Source organism: Cornus florida, unplaced genomic scaffold, assembly GCF_030987335.1.
Source record: "Cornus florida cultivar Cherokee Brave unplaced genomic scaffold, ASM3098733v1 CherokeeBrave_3.0.0_Hap2_Chr07, whole genome shotgun sequence".
NCBI classification, from domain to species: Eukaryota; Viridiplantae; Streptophyta; class Magnoliopsida; order Cornales; family Cornaceae; genus Cornus; species Cornus florida.
Genome location: NW_026775577.1, coordinates 32519158 through 32530867, shown reverse-complemented (window position 1 = coordinate 32530867; position 11710 = coordinate 32519158).

Genomic DNA, 11710 nt, shown 5'->3' with positions numbered 1-11710 from the left:
GGCATGAAGTTGGAGAACCTTGATAGTCCATGGCTTAGGTCTTTCCTTTGATGGTTTATGCTTGATTTCTAGCTTCATGTACTTTCATCATTGGATTAAGGGCTTGATAATCTTTAGCTTAGTGAGCATGTTCAAGGCTACACCTTAGTTTAGGTAGTTTAAGCATGTGAACCTTTGATAGATTATTCTTGCCTTTTGATAAAATGAACTCCTTGAAAATTATATATCAACCATATGTTGTTACATAATATGACTATTATATATGTTGTTTTCCCCAAATTAGTCTTAATCTAGCATGGGTATAGGGTTGGTAGTGGATTCACTTCCCTAGTCCTCTCTAATTATATTTCTTTCCCTTTAATTTCCTTGAAACTATTGTCTTATGCATAATCTTAATTCCAAGTATCAAGTGACAAAACCAAACAAACTCTATACCACTTTCATCAAACTAAAAGTGAATCTAACAACCTTGTTTGCCATAAACTAGCATTCCCAGTGGTTTGACTTACCCGTCCAATAGCCCTATTTTACATTGATTTATGTGCTATTGCAAAAGGGCTGATTATTATTATAATAGTCGACGACCGATCAATTTTTGGCGCCATTGCCGGGGAATTGCAAACGGTTTTGTAACCGAGGTTTTAGGGTTACCTTTGGTTTGATTGTGAATATTGTGTTATTGTGGATATTTTCTTGTTGGTTTCGACTAATTTGTGTTTCAAGTATTCTAGTGAGATTCTAGGTACTCAAGGCTTACTAAGCAAAGGCTAGCAAATTTGTAAGTCTAGACGACTGCAGGTAAGTTTTCGAAGTTCTAGTTTCAAAGTTGTGAATATCTTGCATGTGTATAATTTAGAGATACTTAGCTTGTGGAGCCCTTGTCGAGGCTATTTTAGTGTTTCTCTATATTGCAAAGCATCAGTCCTTATCGTGGCCATTTACTATTCTGTCTTGATTAATAATTGAGGAGAACGGAAATATCGTATGTAGATGTGATGGTGAAGGGATATTATGTTTGTTGTGAATTGTGTAGTTGATGTTGGGTCGTAGGTCACTATCCTTGCCTACTCTCGAAGTGCCAATTGATATTAATTCACTTGAAAGAACTCTTAGAAGAAACCTTAGGGAATCAGAAAATTTAGAGGACTTGATCTTGAAATTAATATAATGGCCAACAATGAGGGAAATGTCGGGAATGAGGGGATTTATAATGATAGAGCTGAAGTTCCAAATGCTCCGATGACTCTTAGGGACCATTTCATCCCTACAACTTATGCCTCTCCCTCTTGTATAGTGATGTCAAATCGAGGCAGCCCAATATGAGATCAAATCAAGCACCATCCAAATGCTTCCATCTTTTCATGGCTTTGAAAATGAGGACCCCTATAAGCACCTTGATGAATTCCTTGAAATATGTTCTACCATCAAGCTGAGGGGCTTCCCTGACAATGCTCTCTATTTGTATCTCTTCCCATTCTCCTTAAAAGAAAGGGAAAAATATTGGTTGAACTCCCTTGCTACAAATTCCATCACTACATGGGCTCAATTGCAACAAGAATTCTTAAAAAAGTACTATCTAGTGAGTAAAACTAACCTAATGAGGCATTCCATTCTTAGCTTTTCACAAAGCGAGGGGGAACAACTCCATGAGACTTGGGAAAGACTTCAAGACCTCCTTAGGAAATGCCCGCACCACCTAATTCCAAAATGTCAGTTGGTGCAAGCTTTCTATGTTGGTTTAATCGATACCCATAGATTCAAGGTTGACTCATCATGTGGAGGGATGTTCATGTCCAAAAGTGCGGATGAGGCATGGACCCTACTAGAGAACTTGAGTGAAAACTCACTGCAACATAATTCTCGTAGTGCTCCGACCTCAACCAATATAAAGAATGCCAAATCTTGTCAACCAAAAACAATACGAGAAAAATCCTCTCAAGTGGATGCCATAACCCACAATTCCCACTGTCCCGTTTTCGAGCGCACATCCAGGCAGACGAGCGCTCGTGCGTCTAACCCACTACCTCTTCGCTGCCCTCAACGCCGCACGAGTGCTCGTGCTTTCCTCTTCGAGTGCTCGTATCTCCTCAAAACTTCTCTGTCCCATTTTCAAGTGCTCGTGCTTTCCTCTTTGAGCTCTCGTCCTGATTCGGCCATCTCTTTAAACGACCCTCTCTCTCTTACTTGTTCATATTCCCACATTCACACCCCTCACCCCTACGACCCCTCCCCATGCATGCACCCTCCCATAACTCCCCTAACCTTTCCTCTTCCTCATTTATGACACACTTGTAATACCCTTAATTTTAAAAAAGATAGTCTGGGTATTTAGTTAATTGTTTAATTGTGATTTAATTTATTTAATTGAGAATTTAGTGATTTAATTGTGAATTGGTTGTGAATTATTTAATTACTTGGCTTTATTTCGTTTTATTTAATTGTTTTGTTTTAATTGTTGTTTAATTGGATTTATTTTATTTTATTTGACTTAATTATATCTTTCATTAAATGTGTTTTTGTTAAATTAGGTTTTTAGACGTCACGTATGTAGCCGACATAGTTAAGCATTGATTAGGTTTTCTACGGGCCGACTAAGGATTTGTGTAGGGTTTGAATTAAATTAGGGTTTTGTGTAAACCTGTAAACCTATAAATATACATAATGAGCGTCTGCCTAGGGTTTTAGAACCCTATTCACGGCATACTGGAAGCAAGAAACGTATAGAGAAGTCTGGGACAAAACAAAGGATCGCCAGAAAAGCTTAGGAGAAAGACGTTGAGATTTTTGAACCAAATCTCACAGGCAAGTTTTATACTAACTCTATCTCTTTGGACTGTGTTCTTTGCATCTCTAACACAATCCCAGGATGAGTAAAAACTAAATTAAATTGCTTGGTTGCATGGAATTTGTTCAAAACAGTTTGTGTTTCCGATTAACTATTTTGCTTGTTGTTATTCTGTTTTCTGTAATTCTTGTTCCAATTGAATTTAATTAATGAATAATGAATTTAAATTACTTTGGAGCACCCAGGGATTTAGTTTTAACTAGAAAGAAAGCTGGTTTGAAGGATTAAACAAATTCTATACAGTATGTATTCATGGTTTTAGTTTTGGCTTGCGGAAACTGTTTTTGCTAAATTCTTGTTCCAATTGAATTTGGTTAATAAGTAATGAATTTAATTAACTTTAGAACACACTAGGACTTAGTTTAATCAGTCAAAATATTATTTAAAAACGTTAGAGGCTGTAACAGAGAGGAATGGAAATAATGGAGATCACCGGAGATGAAATAAGCAATCAGGGAGAGAGGGGAAAGAAGAGGTGGCTCCATGGAATCATGGAGCTGTCTCAAAGAAGGTTGGAGGTGGCTCCAACATGTTTGGAGTCGGCTCCATCATGTTTAGAGGCGGCTCCAACTTGGTTGGAGGTGGCTCCTTCGACGGTTTCCAGTTTTTTGACTTTTTTGCGAACCTAGGCTACTGCGGTTGAATTTTTAAGGTCCCAGGCTGATTCAAGAGCTATTCTAAGGTTATTCAGTAAGGTAAGAACCCTTATTAAATGGGCAGAAGGTATGGTAATTCATAAGATACCTTAGGAAGCTGAAATAGGGTCGCAGTCTAACCATTAGGGAAGTTTTCAGTTTAAACTTTGTTGCGGACGATTCAAGTTGTTTAATTTTCTAAATTAGCAATTGAATTAGGAGTTTGATATGTAAATCATATAATAGTGGTATGAGATTAAGCCCGTTAACTAATATAAATTCTTTTAATGCTTAATAAGAAACTAGTTGATGTCTACCAAGAATTGTTTATGTCAACTTGTGGGATGTTGTGGAGTAATTACAAGTAAACATGTAATTACTGTTAATATTATTATTATGCTTATTGTGAGTTACAGGATGGTTATATTTATTCTCTGCATTTAAAATTTGTTAGGAAATCAGGTACTGGATGTATTGAACAAGCATGCTAGTTAAACATTTTTATTATGCTTATGATTGGATATGTTGATATTGATATGTTATGCTGTCATAAATATATTATCAATACTAGATGGATGGTTTGTATACACCGGTATGGGATGGTGGCATACTAAGGGAATTAGCTCAAAAAGAACGCTAAGTCTGTGACGACCCTGGTTGTAATGACCCGGTCATTTTCTTCCTTTTCCCTTTTTCCTCAAATTTTGCGGATAAATTTTTTCCGTTGTCTTTTCTTTTTTGTGGATGGTTTTTTGTCGTTTTGTGTCATCTCGAGTGCTCAGAATTGGTTTCTGAGACTCTTTCATGTGAATTGAGAACTTCCTTTAAGGACCGAGTCATTTTCACATTTTTCGTTTTTGGACACTATGTGCTATTTCGTCTTTTCCCTATTCTGTCATTTTTCCTATTTCGTCTTATCTCTGTTTGTCAGTTTTTGGCACAACCTCACTTCTTGTGCTCGGAGTTGGTTTTGACTTCGCATATCCTTATCGTGAGTGGTTTCCACGAAATACGTATCTTTACTTTTGCAAGAAAGTACTCTGGTTGCTCCTGGTGCCCATAGGGGCATGGATGCATAAATCTTTGGAATTAATTTCATTTCTTGGGGCGTTTTTCATAAATATCTTTTGAAGATATTTTATTTCAGGGGCATCTAAGAAAATATCTTTTGGAAGATATTTTCATTCTGGGGCAGTTTCGTAGTTAACCCTTTTTGTAGGGGCTATTGTGCAATTAACGAAAGTTATTACAAAATGTCTCGTCTAGAGCCTGGATCCTCGTATGGGATTCATTTTCACTTTTTGTTGACTTGTAAATTCATAGAATTCCGTTCTGGTCATTTTTCTCCAGTTTTAGAGTTTTTGGACCCAGTTGCCGCCGAATTTGTTCGGGGCATAACTTTCTTTTCGAGACTCAGTTTTCAACACCGTTTCTTCCGTTATTCATATTTTCTCATTTTGAATCTTTTTTGTTCATGGAGTTTTTCTGTTTGAGCGCGTTTGCTCAAAATCCACTTTTCCGAACCCAGCGGGACCCTTTCGGGGCACTTTTTGTGATTTACTATAAATAGGTGCCTTAAAGAAGAAAAATCATATTTTCTTCTTCTTCCTCCTCTCCTTGCACGACCAAAGGTAGCCATGGATGCCCATGGAGCTTCCAGCTTCTCTCTCCTCCTTTAACCTACTTTTCCTAAGTGAAAATCCTTCGGCCTTTGCATTTGTTGCTCGCCTCGTCGTGCTCTACCATTACCCCTTATTAGAAACCATTTCTGACCAAATTTGGAGTTTGGCATTTAGGCCAAGTTTGGATTTTCATGGGGCTTCTTGGAGATTCATATAGATCGTATTGTCCCCGACAAAACCTAGGAGTTTCGTCGGATTCAGAGCCGTTTCGTTTTGATGGCTTTTGAGATTTTCATATCAAATTAAGGTAGGGGGTGTCTTAGGATTATATTTGTGTTATATTGATGATTATATATGCTTATACAACTTTTATTCATGTTTTGTATAATTCTTGGAATTTAATTTTAATTAATTTCTTTGTAAAGGATTTAATGCTCAAGGATATGTATGACTTAGAATTGAATTGTAACATGCTAGGAAATTATACTTGGATATGTTGGTTAACATATATTAAATTTGGCTCATTTGATTAAGAATTACAACTTTTATTTAATATTTATCTTTAGTGAAAGTTTAATTCACATGGTTGTATCAAGCATGAAATCAAGTTGTAATGTGGTATTTAAATAGGCCTTGGCATGTTCTCTAACATAGATTAAATTGAGGGCATTTGGAATTGTTTAAAAATCTAGAGGAAATTAATTAATTAGCTTGATTAATTTTGTTTTAAGTGCTTTAATCACTTAAATTGTCATTTAATGTTATATATGTGATGACCATGACATGTCCTTCAATATATATTAAATTAAGATTATTTGGGATTAACTTGGAATTTAGAGAATTTAACTATTTATGTCTAATTAAATTCTATTTTATGACTCCATGGATTTAATTGCATTTTGGAAGTTGTTTTTATATTTAAATCATGGATTTGGATTTGGTGTATGTTCACTTGATTACTTTTGAGTATTGGATAACATAGTTGTTACTTTTATATTCATGAGAATATGTTTTTCCTTATTGAATATATTGTTGCTATGTGTAAGGAATTGCGCACTTTGTATTTGACATCTTTCAAGCTAGTATTTGTAGACTTTGAGCATGTAATGTATATGTTTCCAAAATTTGGGTTGTGCTTAGTAAATGGTTGATATCTTGTATATACATGTTGATATATATACGTTGTTGCACAATTTGTTGATTTTGGAAACTTGGGGATGTCGTTGTTGGCTACAGCTAGGACTTGGTTCAAGTACGGGGGATTGTCTCTCTATATAGTCTAGTGCGCACCTAGGGAGGTTACCCATGGGTTAGTAACCCTAAAGTAACTATGTTGTCGGTCTGATCCGACGTGACGTCCGAGTATCCACTTTGTTTGATTTCGTATTTCATTTCAAGTTGATAACTAGATGATATCGTAACTTGTTGTTCTTTGTTTGATTTCCCATTTTAAGTTGTAAGATGATAACTTTAAGAAATCATGCTTTAAGCGTTCTATTGGAAGTTCCAATGTTGGTTAAATTGCATCGATATCATAATTTGTGTTTTGATGTTCAAATGTAGTTTAGGAATGATCCTATAGATTCACTTTGAACATAGACATTAGGTGGCATGACTCACTCTTGTTGTTTTCGTATCTTGGATTTCAAGTTGAAGACTTTGAGAATCTATATCTTGTTGCTTTGTATAACATGTTTCGATGTTGTTTGAATTGCATGAACAATATGATTATGCTAAAAATGTTTTAAGGTAGCTTAGGATGCTTCCTGTGTCTCATTTTGACATAGACGTTAGGTGGCATGAATCCCTTTGATATGTTTCACTTTAAGGTGATAAAATTTTAAAATGTTAGGTCGATGCATGCTCATCTCCTATAAGTAGCTTTATGTTACTCACCCCTACGATACTGGGGCATATTTCAGGTACAGGACTTAAGATCTGAAGATTTCATTGCCTTGGATCGTTTGGTAGCTTTATGTATCAAACTTGTATTCTTTGATTCTACGTATGTAAAGTGTACATAAGTACACTCCTTTTAATGCATTTTACATGTATGACATGAGGCCAAGGGCCATTAACTTGAAAGGTTACAAGTATGTTTCCTCTAAAACTCAAGTATTGCCATTGTAGCTTATTTGTGAGAAATGGAGGCTTTGTATGCTAAAACTTGTTAATGGAATGTAAAGAGGCTTTAGGCCATGTTGGTACATCTATTTTATCATATTGCATGCACTTGCATACTCACTTTGGCAAACAACACCATCCTTGATGAAACAAAAACTCTAAGTAGCATTTTTAGGGAGTTTTACCCTATTCTGTTCCAGGGGCATTTTGGGTATTTCACAATGCGTTTTTTTCATTTTTCCCCACAAGTCACGTAGAAAAATCAATTTTGAGGGGGGTTTTTTCTTTATGTTTTTCCAGAAAATTCCATCTTGGCCCTCAAAAATCCATATTTGTCTGAAAAATCCTTGCTGCCAGGTTTTGCAGATTTTTAGTGCAAATGTACTTAGTACTATTCATCGACTTTTTTTTGAAAAGTGTGACGACCGATCCAAAACTTCCGAGGGTCTTGTGGGTGTATTTTAAGATTGTATTTTCAATTTAGGCAATTTAAAAACCTCCCGAAGCCCTATTTCCTTTCCTTGGCCAACAGCTCGGAGAAATTTTTACCCCCTTGACCATATTTTCTTGGGGGCATTCTGGGCATTTTACAATGCATTTTTTTTGTTTCCATCCTTCATTAGGGCAGGAAACTCAATTTTAGGGGGGGTTTCTTCTTTGAGTTTTTCCAGAAAAGTCCGTTTAAATGCCCGTTTTTACTCTCAGTTGCAGCAGTAGTGGGCTGTCCTCGTCGGGCCGCCACGACATCGATTTTGTTTTTGACCTTTCTCCCTCATCCAGACTCCAAATCAAGTGAATTTTTTTTTTAAATTGATTAATTTTTCATTTTCTATCCAACGGTGTGCTCGGTTGCATCCAGATATTTCTGTATAATTACCAGTTTACCCCTTTTAGCTTTATTGCTCGTTTTTCTTTGTTTTGTCGTTTCTCCTTCGTCCGGAATCGGAATAATAAAATTCTTGAGTCCATCATGATTAGTTTTTCATTGTCTTCCCAGTGGTGTACTCGATAGCACTTGAATCCCCTTTTTTACAAAATGACCACTTTGCCCCTAGGTTCCTTTTTGTCCGTTTTTGAAATGACACTTCCGCATTTGTTTTCCTTTGGGTTCCATGACCTCATTGAGGGTCACATTGGTGTCTTAAAGACGCATTATATCTCTAGAGACCATTGTTTCACCTTTCGCTTCCGCATTTCAGATCCGTTATCGGGTCATCTTTTGGTCATCACCGACGCACCGGGTTTACAAAACTTGGGCCGTCACACTGGTTTTTGGGCCAGCGTGTCCTGTGATGTACCAAAGATTGACCCGATAACGAATCCGAAATGCGAAAGCGAAAGCGAAAACAGAAAACAAGACTCTAAGAAGTCAAAGTGACCTTCCATGAGGTCGTGGAACTCAATGAGAACTGATGCGAAAGCAAAAGGCCAAAAATATGACAAATAAGCCCCCAGGGGCAAAATAGTCATTTTACATGGAAATGACGTCCCTAGAATGTAAATTATTCTTGAGACACATCCGTGACTTCCTGTGAAGTCACGGAACTCAAAAGAAAGTAGCGGAAGCGAATTACAAGAAAATCGGACAAAAATAGCCCCAAGGGCAAAATGGTCATTTCTGAAACATATAAAGTCGGGTGCCACCGAGCACACCACTGGAAAGACAACAAAAAAATAATCAAGATGGACTCAAGAATCGCATGATTCGGAGTCCGGACGATAGAGAAACGGCATGACGAAGAAAAAATAGCACTCAGGGCTAAAAGGGTAAACTGGTAATTATCTAAGAAGATCCGGGTGTAACCGAGCACACCATTGGTAATACAGCGAAAAATTAGTCAAGTTCAAAAAAAAGTTCACTCGATTTGGAGTCCGAACGAGGGAGAAACGATGATTTGAAGTTGAGACGTCGCAGCGGCCCGACGGTGCCCATGCACGAGTCCACCGGCGCCCAATGGCATACACAAGCTGACAGCAAGAAAAAAAGAAGTGAGGTTCTAGAACTAAGGCTTGAAACAGGGGCCAAGACGAGTTTTTTTGGAAAAAACACAAAGAAGAAACCCCCCCTAAAAAAGAGTTTTCTACCTGACTGTGAGAAAGGAAACGAAAAAAACTCACTGTAAAATGCCCAAAATGCTCCTCCAAGAAATCTAGTCATGAGGGTCATAAAGCTCCTAAATGAAAACTGGAAGCTGAAACTTCACGAGGGATTTTTAGTACCAAGACGACATTTTCTGGAAAAACACGAAAAAAACCCCCCCCCCTAAAATCATGTTTTCTAAGTGACCATGTTGAAAGAAGAAAATAAAACTGATGTGAAAGGTTTAGAATGCCCCTAGATCAGATTATGCAACAAAAGTGCAAAATGAATCCCTAGGAGGCTCAAATCACAAAGGAAAGGGTTTTTCTTAAAAACAATCATACATGCAAACGTAACTTACCTATTTGGACACGTTACAATAATCCACGGCTTAAAAATACTACCGATGCAAAATTCAACCCCCCAACGGCCAAGAAGGCAAAAATGGACATGAAATGGGAAAAATGAAAACCAAAATTAGGAAATGGTTTCGAATGACTGTTTGGCCCTTGGCCACACTTCATACAAGATAAATGAGACCTACTGGAGGTGTCGGAACACACTTTGCACCACCCGATTTGAAAATGAACTCTTAAAGGCTCGGATTGTACTATTTTAGCCAAAAATGCAATATGTGAACTAAAATGGAAAAATGAAAACTAAATGGTGTTTAGACCTTGGCCACACCTCACATATGGCAATTGAATGCTAAAGGATGAATTACATATACAATGCACGTACCAGTGCAAAAAGGACATATTGAAGCCCAAGTTTTCATGCTTTTCACATTAAAGGCAAAATTCATCATTTTTCAATATAAAAGGATTACAAATGAAGTTTGGCCCTTGGCCACATATTATATACATAGAATGAATATCAAAACATGTGCTTAAGCACATATTACAAGTTTGGAATAAAATATACACATTTGACAAATATACTACGAATGGCATTTCGAGCCATCCTTTAAAAGAATTGAAACCTTCTAGTCTACAATCATTCGAGCAATGATGAACATCACAAACCAAGTCTTCGTACCTGAACAAATCCCCAAGTAACTTCGGGGCAAGTAAACATGTTTACTCATAGAGAATGAGCATGCATCGACTCGATTTCTTTAGAGATTTTTACATTAACTTGCAACAATTAAAAAGGGTCATGCCACCTAATGTCTATGTCAAAGGTTAGACTCAAGGAGCATCTTAAACTACCTTAGATCATTTCTAGCTTAAATCACATCGTCCATGCAATTCAATAACATAGAAGCATGTTATACAAGGCAACAAGATGTAGATTCTCAAGGCCATCAACTGAAAATCTAAAGCATGAAATTAACAGAAGTGGGTCATGCCACCTAACGTCTATGTTCAAAATGTATCTATAGGATCATTCCTAAGCTATATTAGAACATAAAAACACAATTTACAATATCGATGCAATTTTTAACTAACATTAGAACTTCTAATACAACGCATCAAAACATGATATCTCAAAGTTAACATCTTGAAACTTAAAATGGGAAATCATATATGGAACAACAAGTTACAACATCATCTAGTTATCAACTTGAAATGAAATGCGAAATCAAACAAAGTGGATACTTGGATGTCACGCCGGATCAGACCAACACTATAGTTACTTTAGGGTTACTAGCCCACGGTTAACCTCCCTATGTGCGCACTAGACTATATAGAGGGACAATCCCCCGTACTAGAACCAAGTCCTAGCCGTAGCTAAACAACGACATCCCCAAGTTTCCAAAATCAACAAGTTGTGCAACAATGTATATATCAACATGTATATACAAGATATCAACTATCTACTATGCACAACCGAATTTAGAAACGCATACAATATATGCTTTAAGTCCACAACTATTATGGCTTGACAAATGTCGAATCTTCAGAGCGCAATTCGTTACGCACTATAACAATATAATTTAATATTGAAAATATAAACTGAAAAATCCAATACAAGTCCAAAATCATGATTTAAATATACAATCAATGTCAAACACATGATTAAATCATTAACGCAATAAAAATGGAAATTAATTACATTACCTAATTAATTCCTCTAAGTTTCATATCTCAATTAAATGACCCCTAATTAACACATGTTAAACAACAAAGCATAGTCATCACCTATATCCATTCTAAAACTCAATTAGGTTGTTAGTACAACAAAGTAGAACTTTAATTAAATCATACTAATTTAAATTCCAAGGTTCTAAAACAACTTCTAATGGTCCCAAATTAATATATGCTAGTAAACAAGTTATGGTCATTACAAATATTAAGTTAAAAACTTAATTAAGCTAAGGGAACCATTAAATAGATTTTAATTCTCTAGATTTTTAGACTTATCCAAATGCTCTCAAATTAACATATGTTAGGGAACATGC